The sequence below is a fragment of the Mus musculus genome, chromosome 13 (genome assembly GCF_000001635.26).
Source record: "Mus musculus strain C57BL/6J chromosome 13, GRCm38.p6 C57BL/6J".
NCBI classification, from domain to species: domain Eukaryota; kingdom Metazoa; phylum Chordata; class Mammalia; order Rodentia; family Muridae; genus Mus; species Mus musculus.
The window spans coordinates 83,319,867-83,343,426 of record NC_000079.6 but is presented as its reverse complement, the minus strand read 5'-3'; the positions used below and the strand labels follow the sequence as shown (position 1 = coordinate 83,343,426).

General features: G+C 37.1%; 1 long non-coding RNA gene across 3 annotated transcripts in view; it reads left to right on the top strand.

Annotated features, from left to right (window-relative positions):
• Positions 1–23,560, top strand: part of Gm33217 — a 41,868-nt gene that overhangs the window by 12,974 nt on the left and 5,334 nt on the right. The gene's annotated exons all lie outside the window — the stretch shown is intronic.

Genomic DNA, 23,560 nt, shown 5'->3' with positions numbered 1-23,560 from the left:
TTTGTTTCCCATTTGCTTCAGATGTAAACACAGCGATTTAACAGTGAGGGAAAAGAAGTGGGCCAGTTGTCTTCATGGGTTCCTTAAACATTTTAAGAAATTTCTTAGAAAAGGATCAAAAAAGAAGAAAAAAAAGAAGATAAAAACACCCCACATTTGTGTTAAGACACAGAGCCAAGTCACCAGAATCCCCTTTAGTCTCTGGCATTGATTTTGCTACTGTAGTCAAGAGTACAATGCAATTGAAAAATAGTTTCTTTATATAAATTGACAAAGCAACCCAAGGAAGAAAAAGAAAAATAGGTAATGAATCTGCAGAGAATGCCCATTATGATAGACTCAGCATCAGCTGACTCCGGAGCCCTGATCAATGTGCTCACCCATGTCTTTGAGAGTCTCTGTTTTGAAAATGGAAGAGGAAAAGGATGATGGAACACTTAGCTGCCGTGAGCCAAAACAGGTTATTAATCGTTTATAAGGAATGAGTGATGTAGACTTTTGAGTACCCACTTTCTGATTGCAAGGCTCATTTTTAGTAAAACAGAGTCTTTGTGCCAAATTGTATTATAAAAAATAAAACCAATTTGTGATCTTGACCGAAAGAGCCTGATAGACAAGATTGATGGTTACTGCTGAAGATGCTGAGAGGATATTGCTCCTTCACTAACAGCAAAGGCCAATGAAGGCCAGGGGGCAGGAGATCTAACAGCCAAGTCCCATCTCTTTTAAGCTAACATCTAAACAGAGTTTTCCTTCTCCCCACTTCACATGTTCATGCCTTTACATTCTTCAGTGTCTTGTCCAAATATTCATTACTTTAATATTTTGAGCCAGAAGAGAAAATGGCAGAAAATAGAATAGCCATGTGTGTTCAGGGAGGATCTTCAATTAGGAATGAAATGCTGCAGGTGATCCTTTTTACTGAGCCATTAATTAGCACTCTGGAATCAGGGACTGATAGAATACCCTGGGTCTTCATGGGTTCTACTTAGGAGATATACACTGGGTCACTACAGTATCTGGCTAAATGATTTGGGTAAAGATATTGCTTGAACACACTAATAAAATATTTGCATCTAAGAGGAGGTAGCTTCAGGCCAATAGAAAGGAGTACAGAAATGATAATGCTATAAAAAAGAAAACTCCACAAGCTTAGAAGATTTACAAAAAAATATAAGCACAGAGACACAATGTGGGCATTTTCAGTTTGATTTTTATGAGCATTATAATAATATAATCTATTGCTTTAATTCTTTTACTTAAGAATATCTTAGTAATAACAAATTCTGAAAATAAATATAAGGAAAAATGTCTTCCTCACCCTCCCTTTAACATTTTTAATACACTGAGAATTTGACCCATTATTTCTTGGAGGTTTGCCTCTTATTGAGAAACTTAAAACATCTGATGTAAGCACAGAGAGTCAGCCCAGAGAAGCTTCACATTAGCTGTCTTGTTCTCCTTTAATTTGGGAAAGATAACCTTTGAAAATCAGATACCCAATGCTAAAATAAGGCCTGCAGCCCAGCTCAGGTCGCTACTCGTGTGTCTCTTGACAGTGTAGGGAACTATAACCTCGGTCTGAGGTGACAAGACGGACTTCACAGAGTTGAGAGATTTGGAGTGCTGCCTTAAGGAATTTCAGGGTTGTCCCAGGAACAGTGTAACCTCATTTGACATGGCTGATGTACTTATCAGAAGGATCAGAATATTGGAAACAAACTTAGTTTTTTTAAAAAAACATTGGCTCAACTGAGTATTATTATGACTTCTGTGGTTAAAAACAAGTCATTGTATTTCCTACTTCCCTGTCAGTTGTGTACTGGCTCCTTTAAATAATTTTTTATCGAAAAGGAAAATAGCACGTCGTTGGCTAGTAACCTGACTATAAAGTTTATGGTGCTGTCATTGGGAATTTTGGTTATAGAAAAAAGGGAAATTGTGGCTTACAAAAAACATTGAGACAACTGAAACAAGAATTTGTATTTCCTTTTGAAAGTAAAACTTATTTTTTTATTTTATTTTATTTTTTTAGTTTCCTATGTCATAAAGTGAATTCAGGGATCTACACAGGTTAGTTGCCCAAATCCCAATTCTGCACTAAAATAAAGAGAAATATTAAAATAAAACTCATTCAAATTAACAGCATATCACGATTTAAATTTTTATTGTAGTGTTTATTTTATTTGAGATCGTTCTGCCAATAAATGGATTTTAAAATTAGTTTTCGAGATATTATTGTCCTATTACTAATTTACAGATGCTGGTGTGGTAAGTCATGACTATAACACCTACTTTAATCTAATATTAGTGTGCTACTAAGTACTAGTAGGTAATGACTGTGACTACCCAGTATTTCCAAGTACTGGAAACGAAAAAGAAAATCATGGGTGATTCCTTCTTTTATATCATATTATCCAGGAATGTTTCACAGATGTCCTAGACACCCAATTTAATAGACAATTCATTATTTAACTACCTCTTGTATTGGAGCAGAGTGTCTCAATATCAAGGCTTTATAAAGGCATTTCTGAATGGATGGTGTTCTAAACAGACAGTGATATGCAATAAAAACTTCCCAAAGACAGCTAAGAATTGAAGACTTGTATTTGCTATTCCAGTTTCTTCATTGGAGAACCTAGTTGGAATGATTCTTGAATTATCTATAATCAGAGTTACACTGAATTTTAGGCTTAAATGGGAAAAATAAATACCATGTTATTTTTGAAAACAACATGTTACTGTAAAGTTTTTCATGTTATCATCATGGCCACTTGAATTCCACAATGTATTTTCAAAGAAGGCACTCTAAGCCACTCAGTTTTCCTGGGATTTGCTGTGGTTCTCACTATACAGTTTGTATTTCATAAGCAAATACTCTGCAGACAAAGCTCTCTGATAGAATCCTATTAAAAAGGATTCCCCTTACTTCATTTTAAAACATTTATATATTCACTTTACATCACATTCACTGCACCTCCTCCTGGTCACCCCATTCCACAATACTTCCCCTCTCCCCTTCTCCTCTGAGAGGGTGACACCCCCCCCACCCGAACATTAAGGCTCAGTGGGACACATCCTCTCCCACTGAGGCCTGACAGCCCAGTCAGAAGAATATATCCCACAGACAGGCAACAGCTTTTGGGATAGCTCCCACTCCAGTTGTTTGGGACCCACATGAGGACCAAACAGCACATTTGCTACACATGAGTGGAAAGGCTAGGTTCGAACCCTGTGTGCTCTTTGGATAGTAGTTCAGTTTCTGAGAGCCCCAAGGGTCCAGGTTAGTTGACTCTGTTGATCTTCCTGTGGACTTCCTATCCCCTTCAGGGCCTTCAATCCTTCCTCTAACTCTTCCATAAGAGTCCCCAAGGTCCATTCAATGTTTTACTGTGGTTCTCTGCATCGGTTTCAGTCAGATGCTGGGTGGAGGATCTCAATGGACAATTATACAAGGCTCTTGTGTGGAAGCATAACAGAGTATCCTTAATAATGTCACAGATTGGTGCTTGGGTCTCAAGTTGGGCCAGTTATTGGTTAGCCATTCTCTCAGTCTCTGTTCCATCTCTTATCCTTGCATTTCTTATCGTCAGGATAACATTTGGGTTGAAACATTCTTTTGTTTGTTTGTTTGTTTATTTGTTTGTTTTTTGGGGGGTTGAAACATTCTTTTTTTTTATATTATTCTTTTATACAAGTTTTATTTCTGTAGTGTTGGTAGTGATGACCCTTTCACTAGTTCTGATTTGAGCAATTGGGCTCTTCTCTGTTTTCTCTTCCTTCTTCATTTAGTTAAACATGTTTAGTTCCATTCAAAGTTTAACTCATTTCATTTTTAGACTTCTCTCTCTCTCTCTCTCTCTCTCTCTCTCTCTCTCTCTCTCTCTCCTTCCTTCCTTCCTTCCTTCCTTCTTTCTTTCTTTCTTTCTTTCTTTCTTTCTTTCTTTCTTTCTTTCTTTCTTTCTTTCTTTCTTTTTCTTTATTGTGGGGAGTGACAGGGTTTCTCTGTGTAGCCCTGGCTGTCCTGGAACTCACTTTGCAGACCAGGCTGGCCTTGAACTCAGAAATCTGCCTGCCTCTGCCACCATGCCCAGCTTAGACTTCTTTTTCTTTTCTTTTTTCTTTTCTTTTCTTTTCTTTTCTTTTCTTTTCTTTTCTTTTTTCTTAGATATTTTCTTTATATACATTTCAAATGCTATCCCGAAAGTTCCCTATACACTCCCTCCGCCCTGTTCCCCTACCCACCCACTCCCACTTCTTGGCCCTGGGATTCCCCTGTACTGGTGCATATAAAACTTGCAATACCAAGGGGCCTCTCTTACCAGTGATGGCCGACTAGATCATCTTCTGCTTCATATGCAGCTAGAGACAGGAGCTCTGGGGGGTAATGGTTAGTTTGTATTGTTGTTTCACCTATAGATTTCTTTTTCTAATGACTACTTTCCTTTGCTCTTTTATGGTCTTCCTTCAAACCCATATGTATGTATATATATATATATATATATATATATATATGATATCACTTCTGACTTTGTCTGTGGCATCACCCTTTATAGACTTCATGCCTTCTTGGCATTTGCACAGATTGCTTGCTTTGCCTACAAACCTTCACCCTTCTCTGGCTCAGTTGAGACTTAATGTATTCGTGCTTATCCTGAACTTTAATGACCGTTTGAATCCTGCATCGTGCATCGGCATTTCTTTCTTCTAAACATGTCTTGACATATCTCATAGCAACTCAATTTTTCTGTTGATTTCCTTTTTATTAAATCTCTTTGCAGTTGTTTATATACTCCTTTGTCCATATCAGAGTAAATAACAATAATATTTTCGTTTCTGAAAGTTTCCTCCAAAGTATTTAGTTTAATATTCACAATGTAAGATTCATAGAACAAAGCAATTTGATGAATGTATATTAGTCTATGAGACTTGCAATCTAAATTAACTGAAAGAAACTAAAGAAAAGATTTAGGTTCATTCTCTGGTTTTGGTTTGTTTGTTTTTTTGTTTGTTAAATAGGAAATTTTGGATACTTTAAAAATATTAGCATAAATGGTGTTTATAGAGTATCCTACAAGATGTGAGATGTGAAGGAGTAGAATCATGTCTGGGATGAGTCCCATCTAAGGATGGCTGAGCTTCATATTGAATTTCCTTCTGCCCAAATGTTTAGGCTTTGGAAAGCAACTCAAGTTTCCTTATCCACAACCCTATAGACTGTGTTTTATGTAGCCAGTTCCTCTTAGTGTCCATACATCTCAAAGGCTTCCATCTTTACATCTGAAAGAAAAGTATTCCTTTCCACTCTTGTTCTTGTTTTGAATAGTGTGGCATTGTTTTTGTTCTTTTCCTTTAGCCTCTGTTTTTAAAATAAGACACCATCTATTTATATTTCTCTACAAAAGGAAATCTATATAATGAGTTATGGACTTGGCAGTTCCATGATGAGTAATTTTCATTAGGAACAAGGGTTCCCCACACAGCATTAAAGTAGTAGCATTTCTGTTTAGGTGGTTTACTATTTCAACTTGGTTTTCTTTTGACCATTTAGTTTGTAACCTATGAAACAGGTTTATTATTATAGTTTAATAATAGAATATTTGCCTAAGAGACCCTTTAAATTTCTAATCATTTACATTCCCTTTCTTCTCTAACAAAGTCAAATATTGAGACCAAATTTTAACATTATATATTTTTGAAGAGAATTACTTAAAGAAAAGCAAGATATATTTTTTTTCTGTTCTACACGTAGTTTCACACTAAGAATTTTTCATTGGTTTTCATTTCCATTTTCTTCATCAAGAATTGTCATATTCATGTATCAAAAGATGGCCTAGTCAGTCATCACTGGAAAGAGAGACCCCTTGGTCTTGCAAACTTTATATGCCCCAGTACAGGGGAACACCAGGGCCAAAAAGTGGGAGTGGGTGTGTAGGGGATTGGGGGGGTATGGGGGACTTTTGGGATAGCATTGGAAATGTAAATGAGGAAAATACCTAATAAAAATATTTAAAAAAAAGAATTGTCATATCCCCCTAATAGGGAATGGAAGACTTGGTTCTTTTTACATCTTCCATAATTTAAAAAACCCATATTAGATTTAAAAGGTAAAATGTCTATATACCTGTACATTTACATGAACATGCATATACACACACTTTTGTATGTATACCATTAGGAATTGACTTTTAGGCCCTCATATATGCTAAGGAAGGACTCTATATAACAATATGCTTGCGTGAGCATGCATGCATGTGTGCGTGTCTGCATTGTCTCTATATATGTATAAATATTTTCAATCATGTATAAATTCTTATTTATACAGCAATATTTTAAATTTGTATCCAGAAATTTGGCAAGAAAATAAAGTTTGATAACCAAGCAATCAAGCTAACCATCTGTAGAATCACATGGGTAAGGTATAGAGTAAGGGACTATGGGAGTCTAGGAGAAAGAAATAGAATAGATAGTTATGTATGAGTAGACAAAACCAAAATTGGAGGAATAAGTTGAGAGAGGAAAAGGTAAGGGCACACTAGTCTCAGAAGAATTAGAAGAGCCCAGCTTCCTATCGGGCTGCAAACCCCTTTAGCTCCTTCAGTCCTTTCTCTAAAAGTGCCAGGACACGTAAGCAGGAGTAGGTGGATGAGTGGAGGAACACCTTCATAGTAGCAGAGGGAGAGGGGATGGAATAGGGGTTTTTGGGGGGGATAACATTTGAAATGTAAATAAAGAAAATATCTAATAAAATATGAAATTAAAAAAAGAAGAACCCATCTCTGAGCCAGTAAGGCAGGTTAAAAATGAAATGTGTGCATCTTTCTTTTTTTAAATTTTTTATTAGATATTTTCTTCATTTACATTTCAAATGCTATCTCGAAAGTCCCTTATACCCTTGCCTGCCCTGCTCTCCAACCCACCCACTCCTGCTTCCTGGCCCTGGGGCTGTACTGGCCCTGTTCTGGGGCATATGGTCTTCCCAAGACCAAGGGATTCTCCTCCCATTGATGGCTGACTAGGCCATCCTCTGCTACATATGCAACTAGAGACACAGTTCTGTGGGGTACTGGTTAGTTCATATTGTTGATCCTCCCATAGGATTGCTGACCCCTTTGGGAGATGAGCTCCTTGGGTACTTTCTCTAGCTCCTTCTTTAGGGGCTCTGTGTTCCATCCAATAGATGACTGAGCATCCACTTCTGTATTTGCTAGGCACTGGCTTAGCCTCACAAAAGACAGCAATATCAGGGTCCTGTCAGCAAAATCTTTCTGGCATATGCAATAGTGTCTGCATTTGGTGGTTGTATATGGGATGGACACCCTGGTGGGGCGGTCTCTGGTGTCTTTCATTCATGGATCTGAGATAACTTCTGGGTGGATGTATGCCTGCTGCTTGCCCGGGAGCTAAAAGCAGTACAGCTAAACATTTTATTTTAAAACTCTGCTACAAATTTTATTTTATTAATGTATACTTTTCAGCTTTTATTGTACAGGTATTTTGAATATATATTTTGGCTTGCACTTTAGTGCTTTTATGGAATTCATCAGTGTGTGAATGATTGTCTGTATCTGTTTCATGGTCTCTTTTTATTGGTTGTTTGTTTCATCCTATTCTAATGTGTTTGCTTTGCCTTTTCTGATTATATTTTATTATTATACTTTAGAAGCCTGTTTTTTAATGATAGACAGAAATGGGTGGATCTTGATGGAAGGAGAGAAGTAGAAGGAAGGAGAGCTGTAATCAAGTTATATTATATGAGGGAAAAAAATCCATGTTCAATAGAAGGAAAAATCTGATTTACTATATTTAAGAACATCCACGGTACTATGCTCTGTTTAATAAGGAAAGTAACATTTTAGCATAATATATCAATGGTTCTTTCAGGTAACAGAGTATTCCTAAAGTGAAAACACTGACTTATAAGGCATCTTCTTTGTCTTTCATTATGCTGTCAAAATATGTATTCTAAGTTACAGAATTCACTTAATAAGTCCTGGACAATAAGTGAGTTTTATTATATAGAAATAACATCTGCATATCTATATCTACATATGCATTATACACAGGTACACACACACAATGAAAGAGGTATCTCTCAATTTTTCTTTGAATTATGAAGTTACAACCTGTGACTAACATAATTATTTGAAGAGATTTCCCCATTCTTCATTTACTATGCAATATCACTTTGCTACTTTATTTCGTTGTTACATTTTATTATTATTTAACATGAGTATGTGTGTGGAAGGACGTGGTCAGAGAACATCTCTCAAAAGTTGCTTCTCTCTTTCTAGGCTCTGGAGATCATTAGATCATCAGACTCAAACACCAAGAGCTTTATCTATTAAGTCACCTCACCCCTCACTTTAGTTGTTTCTGTTTATTTGCTTGCTTGTTTTTTAATTTTTAATTTTTTCACTGAAGTTTAAATGTATAATTCAGTGGAGAACCACAGCAAAATTTCTGGGTTCTAGAATATATGTCCATATAAAAGTGCCATGAATGATAAAAACATGTTGCAAAGTTAATATTAATATTCCTATAGCATAATTAAAGGAAAATGTAACTCTTACTATATATACTTACGTGAATTTTAACAATGTAGAAATGCAAGCTTATTTAAATGTTATACATTCCATTAAACAGCTGTGCAAAGCCCTGAATGTCTAGAGCCTTGATGGTCCTGATTTTCTTTTAGATTGTTCTACACTTTGGAAGTAGGCTGTGAAGCTGTGGTTTTTATAATTCTAAATATTTACATAGTGGTATATATTTCTAGCATATACCAATACTTAAATATCAATAATAAAATGCCTAGACATAAAAAAACAATCAATATGTTCCATGGGCTGAGTAAAAGTTTATATTAAATACATGGCTTGGGGTACAGCTTTTCAGTTGTTCAGAATGTGGCTTTAAGACTTCACTTCTGAATGTGCTTGTGGGTATCCTATTAGAGGAGTGATCTTCAGTGAGCCATAGATCTCATGAAGCAGAAAATCCATCCAGGGGGTGACAATAGCAAGGAACTTCTGGGAAGCTGATGGGAGAAACAGTGTGTTAATCCTATGGTGTGCTACATGATGTGAGGAAGATTTCAGTAAAAGATGGCTTGTGCTATTGTCATTACTGAAAATTAGAAAACAAGGAAGCTTTAACAAAATGCATTCCACCCAGAACCTTAAATCCTTAAATAATATTTGGTCTTCCTTGCTAAATTTGAGAAGAACTGAGATAAGAGGTTGAATTGTACAACTCTCTGTGAGTTCTCAATTCTTCCCAGCGACAGATTGGGAAAAACATGTTAGAAAAGTCAAATTTTGAGACTGCATGTAAATTTTTGAAAAAGTAGTGGTGATAAAAGCTTTCTTCTTCCTAAGCTAACATGCAGGAAAACATTTTGAGACTCAGGATAGCAATACAGGCATGTGTGGAAGCCAAGCCGCTTTCTGTGACACATTGTCCTTGCTCCCTAAAGTAGGCCTCATCTCACTTCTAATGTGTGAAAGGGGAGATTATTCAACACCGTGGTAGACACAGTTTTGTTCTCAAGAACACTGCGATATCATTAATCTTCTGGCATGCCTGCACAGACGGGTTATGTGAATGCTACTCTTTTGCAAGGCTATAAATAAAGTTTAGAGAGAAAAAGAGACAGAAAGAAAAGATGTTTTCTTAGAGCTTGTAGTGCACAGTACGGTCCACATTAAGGGTGCAATAACTTACCAGTAATAACACTTTTAAAATCCTCTTTATGGGTTTTCAACATCTGTCTAGAAAAAAAAAACCTGGCTAAAAATAGAATCGGTCTTAAAGCACATCTTTCTCAAATTGTGTCATCCTATGCCTGTCCTCACTGGATGGTCCCTCATGACTATTTAGATGCTTTATAGAACAGCCTTGCTTTATCATTTATTTTACATGCTAAGCAATACTCCAAGTTACTGCCATCAATATTTGTATACTGGGAGACGTGGCTCTGTGTGTGTGTGTGTGTGTGAGTGTGTGTGTGTGTGTGTGTGTGTGTGTGTGTGTGTGTGTGTGTGTGAAATTACAGGTGTGTATATGTGGGGGAAATCACTTAGGAGAGGTGGAAAGCCTCTGACCTGGACATCACAATATATCTGTCACTTTTAATATCAAGAATTTCTGCTTGATAGCTGGATTGACCTAAGTTTTATAATTATTGATATTTAAAAATACTCTATTAAGTAAAGCTTGCTGGCAAAGTGTCGTTAGAACATGCTTATACACAGAATATAGACTTAATTTTCTCATTTGATTGTAATACAAGAAACTTTCTCTTCAGTTGCAACAAGGTCTTTTGTCCCGATGGCACCGTCAGAGGTCAGATTCTACTGACTTTATGAAAAGGTACAGCACCGTGACTTTAGTATAATTGTCTAGAGGTATTTGCTTGAAATAAATGGAACAAAAAATAAAGACAAATTAAATTGTAATTTCCAACTAGAGTAGTCTCTAATTCTATATTGCTATAGAAGAACCCGCACAACTTCTTTTTCCAGAATACTGTGGAATTTGGAAATTCCAAAGCGCTGAATGAAAGAGAGTGCAGTGAAAGACTCTTCCTGTTGTGTTTCGAGGGACAGGTGTTGAGAAGCACAACTCTAGAATTTTTCTCAGTTGAAATTGCCTTTTATTTGGGACAATTTGCCAACAAATCCCTTCACATACTTTACCACAATCACAATTTTAGTGTCTTCATTAAAGGCCTTGTGATATCATTTATTCAGTGGCCTTTGAATGTGGCTCCATTCTCACACAGTCTGAAAGTGGCACTCATTACATTTAATAACACATTGGGCTAGGTCAATCCATTGTAATGGCTCATCAAAATTACATACATGTGGAGTTTACATGTAATTTGTCTAGAAATATGAAATGAAGAGTTGGCTTTCTCATCAAGGCAGAAAGTAGGACTCTCAAGAACCTTCTAATCTGAGAACAACTCATGACCTTCATGAGAAACAAGACAGAAGTTAGATAATTAAAAAAAAATCATTGCAAGTACTAGTTTAGGAATATAATGCAACCTTAGTTTATTAATTAAAACACAAATCAAAGGAAGATAAGAAAAAGTATAGTAGTTCACGTTTATAATGCTTTGTACATGGTTATTTCCTTCCTTCTCTGCTTATATGTTTTCATGAACTATATATAATATTTCCTCTGTGCACAGATAAGGAGGTGTACCGTTAAGACAGGCTAGGTGCTTCCTAATCACCTGATGTTTATAACATGTTTATAAGGTAGAATTTGAATCCAATTTGGCCTAATTCTAATTGTTCTCAACCAGAACCAACAGGACTGGCCCGAAATCAGATGTTGGTTAGAGCAAACCACTTGTTTCTCTCTTTTCTTATTGGTCAGTGACTTTCTCCTTCCTTCCAATGGCCCTGTACTATTCTCAGATTCATTTTTATGGGCCTTATTTTGCCACATCTTGTGTACTCTCCATGAAAATGACACCAGATATTTTTATTTATATAGTTGGTTCTTATAATTCTGTAAATGGATTATGCCACCAAAGTCCTTAAAGCAATGGGGCATTAAAGAAAGTTGTTGAACATATATAAGAAATTGTGTCTTCTCAGAAAAGAACTTCAGCCTTGGAAAAACAATATTTTAAATATATTGTTCTTTAAATGCTAAAATAATCATCAAAAGCTTATCTGAATGAATAAAATGTCCTACTGTGACACTTGCTAGGCTACTAAGCATTATTTTTCAATGGGAATAACTCAATTTATTGGTGGGTTCTATAATATCTATGTAATGTGTCTAACTAAATGTCTGTCCTGTTGACCTAAAGAACAGCCTTCAGAATTTCTTGTTAAGCTGAGGTGTTATTTTGTAGGATGAATGGGCATAGCACAGATATTCTATCAAACATGTAAACAAATAAATTATCTATAATACAACTCTGTATGGATTTGACAAAAGGTAATTTAATGCAACACAGATTTAAAATATTACAAAGATTGTGTAGAGACAGCATCGTGATACTCAGGAGATTGTTACTATTATCCCATTAAAACACCACCAACCTGCCAGTTGGTCATACTTAAACAATTGGTTTGTTAATGATGATGTTTAGAAAGAACAAAGCATATAAATTCCACATGAAATGTGAATAAAGAGTCACTGGTTTTAAATACTTCTGAAGGCTGCTTACATCTCTATTGCATGTATTTCATAAGAATTTCTTCCACACTAAAGAATGCTGCTAGGCTCTTTGCAGCTGTCGTAACATAGCCTTTTCTTATTTGAGGAGATCTGTGGGAAGGGAAGGAGACAAATTGTGACACCGTCTCTTATCAAAGGACCACACAGTTGTTCGCCACTTTGACTCCATGATGGATTGTTATCTCGGGGTTTGACTGATGTGAGGCTTACTGTCTGGAGAAAAACAGTGCAGAAGCCCGGTAGCCCCCTGTTACTGACACTTACTTGATAGTGTGGGGTCAATCAATCTTCCTTGATTGTCTGTAGCTTCAGTTTTGTTTTCTGTTCAAGCATCATTTTCCCCACCTCCTCAAGGTTGACAGGGGTTAAAAAAAAAAAAAAAGCAAGTCACTGGGAAACACTAATACCTAAAGATTCAGCTGCCCACCCACAGATGCACATTCTCTGGGGGACATAGGAACAGTCATGTTTGTTTTCAGTTTTAACCCAGTAAATGATAATAGAAAAATATCTGATTTTTATAATCAAAAATTAGATGACATTTATCTTGAGGAAACATACAGTTCTTGAAGTAATTTTTTGAGAAGCCAAACATTGGTACATGTTACACACACAGGATAATCCCACTTTAAATTATTCAGTTTGTTAGGATGTTCACTTCAGTACAGTGATTTTGGTGTCTAAATATGGTGAGTTCTTACCTTATTGTTAGAGATGAATGAGGTCATGGAAAGCCTTCTGCTTTTGCTCCCAAGGTGGGAAGAACAGAGGGATGAGCCCTCTGTTCTGGTGGGGAAGATACAAGAATCTGAATTGTAACAATAAAGTCATTTTAAAATTCCCCATACAGTTTTCCTGAGATGTAACTAATAAAAGTGCACTAACTGTAAAAATGCAATGTGGAGAACTTGTATGAATATCAGGACATCAAACATTACCATAACCACCTCAATATTTCCTGTTGGTTGGTTTTAGTGTTTATTGAGTGTATACTGTGGCTCCCTCCTAGCATGCACCCAAAAGTAGGAGTGAACTCACACATTTATGTATTATCCAAGTGCAAAGGCCACATTAATCTCAGTATTGTTTCCACAGTAGCATGGCAATTCTTAAAGTGAGTACATACACTTTTCAGAAGTAAGGTATGGCTGTGTACTAGTTTATAAAGTTTTTAAATTATTCTTTTACCAAGTCTTCTAAGAGTGTGTTGTTTGTTCTCTTTTTGAGGTTATGTTTCACTTTGCAGTTCAGGCTGGTCTGGAACTCAGCATGCAGACCAGACTGGCCTTGAACTCTTGGCAGTCTTCCCTTCTCTACATTTGGTGAGAGTACATATGTGACATTCATTTCCATTATGCATGAAGACCTTTTAAGAACATGGTCATTGTGAGCAATTACACAGACTTCTTAGTGCTGGTATCACCAGTATGAATGCACTATATGGATAATTCTAGCTTCAGTTGGTATACTATTCCAAATGTCAGTTGAACTTTGTTTTTTAAACAATGAATAGATAAACAAACCTGAATGTAGAATAAATGTGCTTGTCCAAGTAGTTAGACATGCTATGAAAGTTATGTTGTGGCCATAACTTAGATTCTGATGTCAATTGATTTGTTAGTCAAACAATAACTTATCATTTCAAAGTGATAGTTTACTATGATATTACCAAATTATTAAAAGATCAATATTAAAGCACATAGCATATGTATTTTGCTGATATATTAGGTATCTTATCATTTGAAGAGTAATTCAACAACAAAAGTTCTAGTTTCAAGTTTCTTCTCAAAGGAAGGGAGCAGAGTGGAGGGAATGGGATTTGAGTCACAGCAAAGCATTCTTGCTTTGCCTCTACATATGAGCCCCTCTGTATGCATAAGCTGCTTATTCTGAAGAATTCCTAGAAACAATTTCCTCTTCAGCAATTACATGCAGAAAATGTCACCCATGTTACCTCTCATAGAGCTGCTTAGAAATGAGTGAAAATCAATTCCAGCACTTTTGTCTATATGTTCCAAAATTGCATATTTCTGAACCCCTAATCCTAAATGCAAGGTGTTCTAGTGACTGTAAAGAAATAAGAAGCTCAGGGTACTTGAATGCCAGAGAGTGCCGCTATTATTTTCTGATTAAAATGCAAGATCTTTGAGTAGACTTTTATATAGCCAGTGTTGCATAATTATCTGAACTTCTGGACGTATTTGAAGCTACACTCTGAGCTTTGCACAGGCCGGTCAACCTTGCTTAGATCCTGGAGTAGTTTGCTTTTCACTCAGATGCTCTCTTTTCTAAGTCACTTGTGTTTCAGGTGGTCTGAACTCAGTGGCATGCGCTGTTGCATGTCTTGCAGAGTGACAAAGGCTGGTGTGGATGGTAACAAGTAGTATTTCATGCGGCTTGCACTCTGTGCCAGTGCTTGGCCACCCAGATCATCAGGATGGGTGTGGGCTACATCTGTTTGGCTGTGCCTTGTTTGAACTAAGGAGCTGTGTCTGCGCTTTATTGCTGCCACATGCCCGGCATTGTTATTTCACAATCTAGAGCCCTTTCTTATTTGCCTCTTTGCCCTAAAACCTTCACTTCTGCATATTTCGTTTCTTCTTACTCAGACTTCCTAACAGCTGAACTACATAAATGCCAAACAGTGACATGAATTCCTAAACAGAAGCTGCCATAAAGCAATACTGCTCTAACCAAGAAGCACACATATAGAAGCCCATGACTGACAGGGCTCAAAAGTCAGGTTTTACTAAATGACAAGCGTGAAGTTCTTTTTGTTGGCCTGGTTGATTGTAGCTCATAGTTACACACACACACACACACACACACACACACACACACACACACACACACACCCACCATTCACATTTCAGAACAATTCAATGTAAGTGGCAGTTAGAGAAAGAAAAGACATAAAATCCCTTAAAGACAAGGAAGAAAGAAGGAACACCAAATCCAAAGCAGTCTCACACTTTGGGATATGTTGGCATCTTTGGATTAGCCTTAAAATTGGAATCTTGGAGAAGCAGCAAAAGTCAAAACTACAATTTGTTTTTGTTAGGAACAAGAGAAAACAGGCAAGAAAAAGGAAGGATTTGCTCATCTCGTAAATGTTCTTGCATAGTTCTGTTTATCATTAATTAATTCCTGACATCACATTTTTTGTATATACCCACAGCCATTACTAAAGAAATATCTATGATATGAAATGCATACTCTTTTTTTGTTTGTTTGTTTAATATAGCAGGGTTTTCTAACCCAACTTGAGACCCATCCCATGTGAGAGAGACAACTCCTGACACAATTAATGATATTCATCTATGCTTGCAGATAGGAACCTAGCATAACGGTCTCCTGAGAGGCTTCATTCAGCATTGGATGGAAATAGATGCAAAGAGCCACAGCCAAACATCAGGTGGAGCTCAGGGAGTCTTGTTGAAGAGTGAGGGATAGAAGTCAGTCAGATGTTTCAAGGACACAACAAGAAGATGAACCTAGGTCCATCAGAGCTCAGAGAGACTGAAACGTCAGCCAAAAGTCATGCAGTGCTGGACCAAGAACCCTTATACATTTGTATCAGGTGCACAGCTTGGCTTCATTTGGGTCCCCTAACAATGGCAGTGGGGCTGAGTCTGACTCTGCTGCCTGCCACTGGATCACCTTCCCTTACCTGGACTGCTTGGTTGAGCCACAGTTGGAGAGGATGTGTTTAGTCCTACTAGGGCCAGATGTCCCAAGGTGGGTGGTACCTAATGGGGTCTTCCCCTTCTATGAGGAGAAAGGTAATAGGGGGAGGGATTTATAAGAACAGGACTGGACAAGAGGATGGAAGGGCTGCAATCAGGATGCAAAGTGAATAAAAAATAAATTATTTTAAAAAGGGATAGGGCCTCTCTGTATAGCCCTGGTTGTAATGGAACTCATATACTGTACTCTAGGCTGGCTTTAAATTTAGAGAGCCACTTGCTGCCCACCAAATGCTGGGATTGAAGGTATCTATAATTCTAAATACAGAAAAATGTTGTTATGTTTCTTAAGGCTTTTGAATTCTCATGCTGTATGCATGAATCATAATCTCCCATTTTATAGTTGATGAAATGGCCTCAAAGACAGTATTGATTTCTATAGTGTGGTGAACTGGTTAGTTGTTAGTTAGATTCCTGTTTTTCCTCTGTGGTCACAGTTAGATGTGGCCACAAGACTACATTATAGTCAAAGAGTGTGGCGACATATAGTATACTCTGTGTCATATTTCAGGACTGGGTACATTCAAAACTCCCTGCTTGGTCCTATAGACTATTCCTATCTGCCAACTCAGAGTATTAGGACTTAGAAGCCCTACGCAACTTGATCTCAAGAGAAAGAAACCTCAGTCCCTGATTATTGGGAGGAAGATTCCATCCAATGGCCGACTCTCAGACAGCATGATTATATGATTATATGATTAGCCATAATTCTGTTTACCAGGCCACTAGTGTTGAAGTGTGTTTGTTCTATTATTATTGTTACATTAACAATTAATTACATGTCTATACAGAAAAAGCTTTTTTCTTTCTTGGTCAAGGAAATGAAGTCAGAGAGCTGTCACTTCTCAACAGTGGAAGAAGGGATATGTAATACGTCCTCTACCAGCTTTGCCATAGACCTGTTCTTCCATGAGAGATTACATCCTTGTCTCTGTTCCTGGCACATCTTTCAGGTTTTCTTCCTTTCTAGTCTCACTGTTAGGTCTGTATTCTGGGTTTGCATAATCTGAGCACTTGGTGAAGCAAGACATTTTTGACTGATTCTTGACAAAGAATTTTTTGTTGTTGTTGTTCAGAAAACCCCTGGTTACTCCCATCTGAACCTATAGCAAAGAATTGGAGGCTCAAAGGTCCTGGTGACCTCCAAATAGCCTTTGCTTGCCTGATGAGTTGTGCCTGTTTATTTATTTGTGACAGTATTTACAACCTGTGATAGTAGACATCCAAGGTCTCTGGTGTCTCTGTACAAATGTATTGTCTAGCAACACTGTTTCCTTGTTTCCTATGAGAGCTGTTGGGGAATAGAGCAGATACTCTTCAATTTCCCTCTTGCCTATCTGTATTATTCAGGAATGCCTGAAGAAGCAGAAACTATTAGAGATAAAGATATATACTACAGCCATGGGGCGAGAGAGAGAGGGGGGGGAGGGAGGGAGAGAGAGAGAGAGAGAGAGAGAGAGAGAGAGAGAGAGAGAGAGATTGCCAAAAGCAGTTTAGAAAGCTGACAAATCTCAAGACAACAGGAAAATCAAGAGACTCAGAAAATCATGTAACATTAAGTTAGTAGCAGGCATAAGTGACACTTGGGACAAATGATAGCCATAGCTTTACTATTTAAAACACAAAAAGGCAATTTAAGGTTGTGTTTAGGAATAATGTAATCTATTTACCAATGCTACTTAGACAAATACTGATTCCTGCTATATGAGTATTATACTAAATTCATTATAAATATTTCTGTTAAACTGTGAACAACTATTTGAAGGTGTTACCCTGATTTTTTTTTAATCTTTTACATGAGAAGTTAAAACACTTTCAAATTCCCAAAGCAAGGGTATGGCTGAGTTGGACTCCACATCCAGGGAGTATAACTCCATAGCCAAAGATCCTAACTAGACATTATTCTAAATTATTGTTATATATTTAGGTATGACTTATAAATATAGCCTAAAGTTAAAATGTCAGTAAAACTTAATAAGATATAGAAACTGAGAGACTGGAATATTTTTGACTAGTAGTGTTGCTTAACACGTGAGAGTAGGTAAAGCATAGGAAATACACAGTTTCAAATGACATAAATAATGACATCATCAGCTGAGAAGTTGAGACAGGGAAGAGAATCCTGTTTCCACCTCAGATAATTGTGTATCAGTGGCTCACTGCATGATCACTTCTATGAGCACAGTGAAGCAAAACAGTGGGGTATAATACCTTATTCTTGGATATTACAGTGCTGTGTGTCCAACTGTTGAGATACCATGTATGTCACAGTACTGTGTGGCACACTGTAGAGATACTATGCATATCTTAAGGAAGGAAGAAGGATGTAATGATTAAAAATAAAAAAGAATATAAACTAATAGGAACATGAAGATAGTAGTGCAATGTTCTTTTTCAAAATAATTCCTGTGGCTCTTTCTGAACTAATGAATATGGGCTTAATTTTTTTTATCACACGTTGTATTACTGACAACCTGAACATTAAGGAATTTAAATGCTAGCATCTTTGTTTGTCTTTATTCATTCTGCTCCCAAATCAATAGCTGCTGATGTGGGCATGTGAGAAGTAATGTTATTATGGTGCCAAATAACAAAGAAAGAAGTAAAAAGTTCAGAGATGCAAGGAATATTTTTAAATGGCACTTCCAATCTCCCTACTATATAACAGGAATGGTGACTCTTTTCTATCCTAGCAGAGGAGCCATAGATCTAGGTAATGACTATTTTTAAAGGCTTTTCAAAAATGTCCCCTCCCTTTGTGCGTCTGTCCCACATATCATACACTGCTGCAGACTTACCCCTTCTGGGTCTCCTATCTGCCCAGAACGGGTTCTGGTTGTAGGTGGGCAAAGGAGTCCGCGAAAGTGGCAAACAGATGCGATGACACAAGAGAGTGTAGCTCTGAATGTAATTTGTCAAATCAAGCATCAAACTTTTTATACAGAAGAAAATAGGGAAGTTAGGTGACACACTGGCAAGGTACAATGAGGTTGCTGGATTCATACATAAAACAGAGGAATGCAAACACGGAAGGACTGGCAGGAACCAACTGGAATAAAATTCAATGTTAACAACTGGGATCAAAAAGCAGACCCACCTAAGGTCAGCTTAATCTTAGAAGTCAGGGGCAAGGGCTTTGTACCCTGGCCATAGTTCCAATTCTAGTCTATTGTATAGTCCACCTTCCCCCTAGGCCATTGTAAATTTTTGTGTATGGGTGTAACTCAGCTATCTATAGTTGTAAGTATCTAGTCTGGTTCCTCCTTAGATCACAAACTTCCTTCTTCCTAGATAATGGTAAATTCTTGCAGTGATTTAGCTATCCATGACCAGGGTCGGCTCAAGGATTGCCTAGAATCTAACTTAGCTATATGTCAAATAGAGGCACTTATAATAAAGCAATATTAAGGGAAAGCACACAGATCTGTTTAACAACGAAAGCAAGGACATTGGAGCATTCGTTATACATGATACCACGATTCCAGAAGACTAAGTTTCTGTGAACTTTTCGCCTCCGGACAGGGCACAGGGTTTTGGGGCCTGTCCCGTGTGTCACTACTGGAGTGGATGTAGCAATACACTCAAGAGGTTGGAAAATGAAGTGAAATAGCCTCACATTGGGTATGTTATGGTGGGACCTTCACAGTGTGATTGAGGAGCTGCTGGATATCACTGTGGATGGAATGGCATAGTCACTGTTCATTAAGGTAAGGTAGCTAACTAGTTTTACCACTAACTCTAGCCAACCCTACATTAGATTTTGCTAAGTATTTTGGGAAACCAATTGGAGTTTCCTGTTTAAGATGGCTTTGCAATACTTCTATATGTATGCAAACAATGTCCTCTCTCTACTTGAGTTTTTAGACTTTTAAAAATAAATTTAATTATATTTTTTCTATGTATTCACTTTACATCCTACTCACTGCCCTTCCACGGTAACCCCCTCCCACAATCTTTTACCCATACCCCCTCATCTTCTCCTCTTAGCTGATACCTTCTAGGTATGCCCTCACCCTGACTCTTCAAGTCTTTGTGAGGCTAGGCAATTCCTCTCCCATTGAGGCCAGAAAATGCAGTCCAGCTAGAAGAACATATCCCATATACAGGAAATGGGTTTTGTGATAGCCCCCGTTTCAGTTGTTCAGGTCCCATATGAAGACCAAGCTTCACATCTGCTACATATGTGCAAGAAAGGCTATGACAAACCTATGTATATTCTTTGGTTGGTGGTTCAACACGCTAGTTGACTCTGTTGGTCTTCCTGTGGAGTTCCTATCCCCTTTAGCGCCTACAATCCTTCCTCTTATTCTTCCATATGAGTTCCTATCCCCTTTAGAGCCTACAGTCCTTGCTCCTATTCTTTCATATGAGTCTCCAAGCCCCAAGTACTGTTCAGGTGTGGGTGTCTGGATCACTCTGAGTCAGCTGCTTCATGAAGCCTCTCAGAGGACAACTTTCATCTGTCATGTATGTCCTTTGGGAACTGGGTTACTTCACTCAGGGTGATATTCTCACTTGCACAACCTTTTTGAATATGTATTCAAGTATTTTTTTTAAAGGAAAATGTAAGTTTGATTTTTTAGATACAAGTCAAGATGAGAGTGAATGGGCATTTGTAATTTGTTTATATGTAGCTTTATGGAACAGATCTAAATGATATCTTTTAATTATCCACGCATCATCTATCATCTATTTGTCTCCCATCTATCTTTTTCTCTGTCATCTGTCTGTCTGTCTGTCTGTCTGTCTGTCTGTCTGTCTGTCTGTCATCTATTTATTGGTCATCTATCTATCATCTATCATTTGTATTTTCTTGGTATGACCATATTTTTTATACTACTGGATGTTCTTTCAACCATTTGTAGATGACTGAAAGTTCAAAGTTACATTAAAATAGTAGTTAATATGTTACCAAGTTTCTGCTGTTAATTATACAATACCACAGATTAGGTAAATTATAAAGGAAAGAGTTTGGGCTAGCTTAGAGTTTCTGTCTGAAGTTGAGGATACATACTAACTGACAGAATATGGGGGTGGTTCAGGGTATCACAGCACTGTATATATGTGTTCCTTGGTATCTCTCCCTTTTCTTATAAAGCTGGTGATATTCTGTCATGCAGGTTCCTCCATCCTGATGATCTTGCTTAATTGTAATGATCTTTCAAAAATTCCACTCTAAACAAGATAATCAGATTGTTTCTGCATACTTATTTTCTCACAATAAAGAATAAATTTCAACATGAATTTTTCACATTCAAACCTCAGCAAACGATATCACCATTTCGTAGTGTTAACTTCTGCAGTGTGCTGCAAATGTCATGATGAGAAAAGAACTCATTTTCCTTAACAGTGTGTGTGAGGCAGTGTAGTTGATTTGACTCTACATTCTTGAGTACATAAGGTTTAGTACTGACTGTGACAAAATGGAAAGCACACGTGAGACTTTCTGCTGGACCTACCAAGCATAGTTGTGTTATTGTTTGATTTGTAAATGAAGAGAAGACTATGGTACTGGAAAAATATGACTGGAAAGCACATTGTAGTTAGCTAGATATGGACATTTGGTACATGTTTTATCCTAAGTGAATAGAATGAGCCAGCCATTTCAAGGAAAAACGACCTTAAAGACTTCATTGACAGTGATAAAATTTGGGATCTTAAGATAAATTGAGAATTTTGGAAAATTTAGAATCGCCACTGAACATTACACCTTTCTATAAAGACTTTCTGATGCCCTCATCAGTGATATGGGTGAGTCTGAGTATTCCATAGCATAATGAAACATGGAAGATATTCATAGCCACTCTCTCTCTCTCTCTCTCTCTCTCTCTCTCTCTCTCTCTCTTGCTTTATTTCATTTTGTTAGAGGGCCAATATATGTTATTCCATGTTATTCCATGGCCAAGAACTTGGTTAAGTGTAAAATAAACCAATTTATTCAAATGATACATGACAGAAAATATTCATTGATAAAGTCTAAGATTCTACATTGAGAACCATTTTTTAAGTAGCCAGTTCTCGTTGATCTGACCTTGATTTTCTCAGTTGTGTCTTTTGAGGAGTAGGAAACATTTTATCTGGGAAAGGAGATGAGGGATTGGTTTTGTTCCTTCTGTGCTGTCTTTTTCTAATACTTAGGCTATGGAAATATTCTATATTCTCATTCATTTCATCATTTTGTTTTTTCCAGTTAAACTTATAATCTGTGTCTTGTGTGGAGGAGAATATTAATTCTCCCCAGCTTCAGCGACAAGAGAGGCTCTTTTCTGTTGGACCTGCTTTGATGTTTTGGTTGAGGAGTCAGTATTATTCATGACATCATCTACCCTGAATACTCTTCACCTTCACCAACCTGTTTGTATTTTTGTATGACAGAACCACACTGCTTTCTTACTGTGGCTTCAAGGTAGATGTATTCGAGCACATTTCCATCTATTCTAAAATGATTGAAGTCTTCTCTTCTATCTTCTTCCTTCCCTTTCAAGTTGCTATGGCTGTTTGTAATAACTTTCATCTTCATAATATAGTAAAAAGCTTGCCAAAATAGAAAGGGCCAGTGAGTTTGTGATTATATTAAGTTTATTTCAACTTGGTAGTTGTTTCAGAATTAAATATTTTAATGCATGGATATGTTTTGGCTCTTTAACTTAGGTCAGGAAATTTGTAATTATCAGTAAAATTGACATTTAAATATTTTGTCATTGTAAATATTGTATGTGGATTGTGAGTTTGTGTAAGCATGCACATATGCATGTGTATGTATATGTGTGTACATTAATCTGAGAATGTGAACACCTATACATATATATGTTGAAATTGGAGCAGTGTGATTGTGTCTTTTTCTGTAACTTAATGCCATGATGGGGTCTCTTACTGAACTGCTAAGCATGCTCTCATAATCTTTGTCTCTGCTATTCAGTGCTGAACTATAGGCACACACAGCCACACTGCTTTTTCACATACCTGCTGGGGATGTAAGCTCATATCTTCATACTTGAGAACAAATGCTTCTATCAGCTGAAGCCACATCTTTTTCTCTGTCAAGTACTATTTTTAAAAGGATAAGCATTCAAAAACTCACACCAAAAATATGCAATGGAAAAAAGAAAGCATCTTTAATAAATGTTGCTGTTCTAACTGGCTGTCTGTATGTAGAAGAATTCACAACTGAAGAATCTCTAATGGCTGAGAAGCACCTAAAGAAATTTTCAAAGTTCTTAGTGTTCAGAGAAATGAAAATCAAAACGACCCTGAGATTCCACCTTACACCAACCACAATGGCTAAGAGCAAAACCTCAGGTGACAACATATGTTGGAGAGAATGCGGAGAAATAGGAACAGTCCTCCATTGCTGGTGGGATTGCAAACTGGTACAACCACTCTGGAAATCAATCTGGAAGTTCCTCAGAAAATTGGAAATAAATCTACCTGAAGACCCAGCTATACCAGTCTTGGGAATATACCCAAAAGATGCCCTACCATGCCACAGGGGCATGTGTTCCATATGTTCATAGCAGCCTTATTTGTGATAGCCAGAATCTGGAAACAACTTAGATGTCACATGACAGAAGAATGGATACAAAAAATGTGGTTCAATTACACAAGGG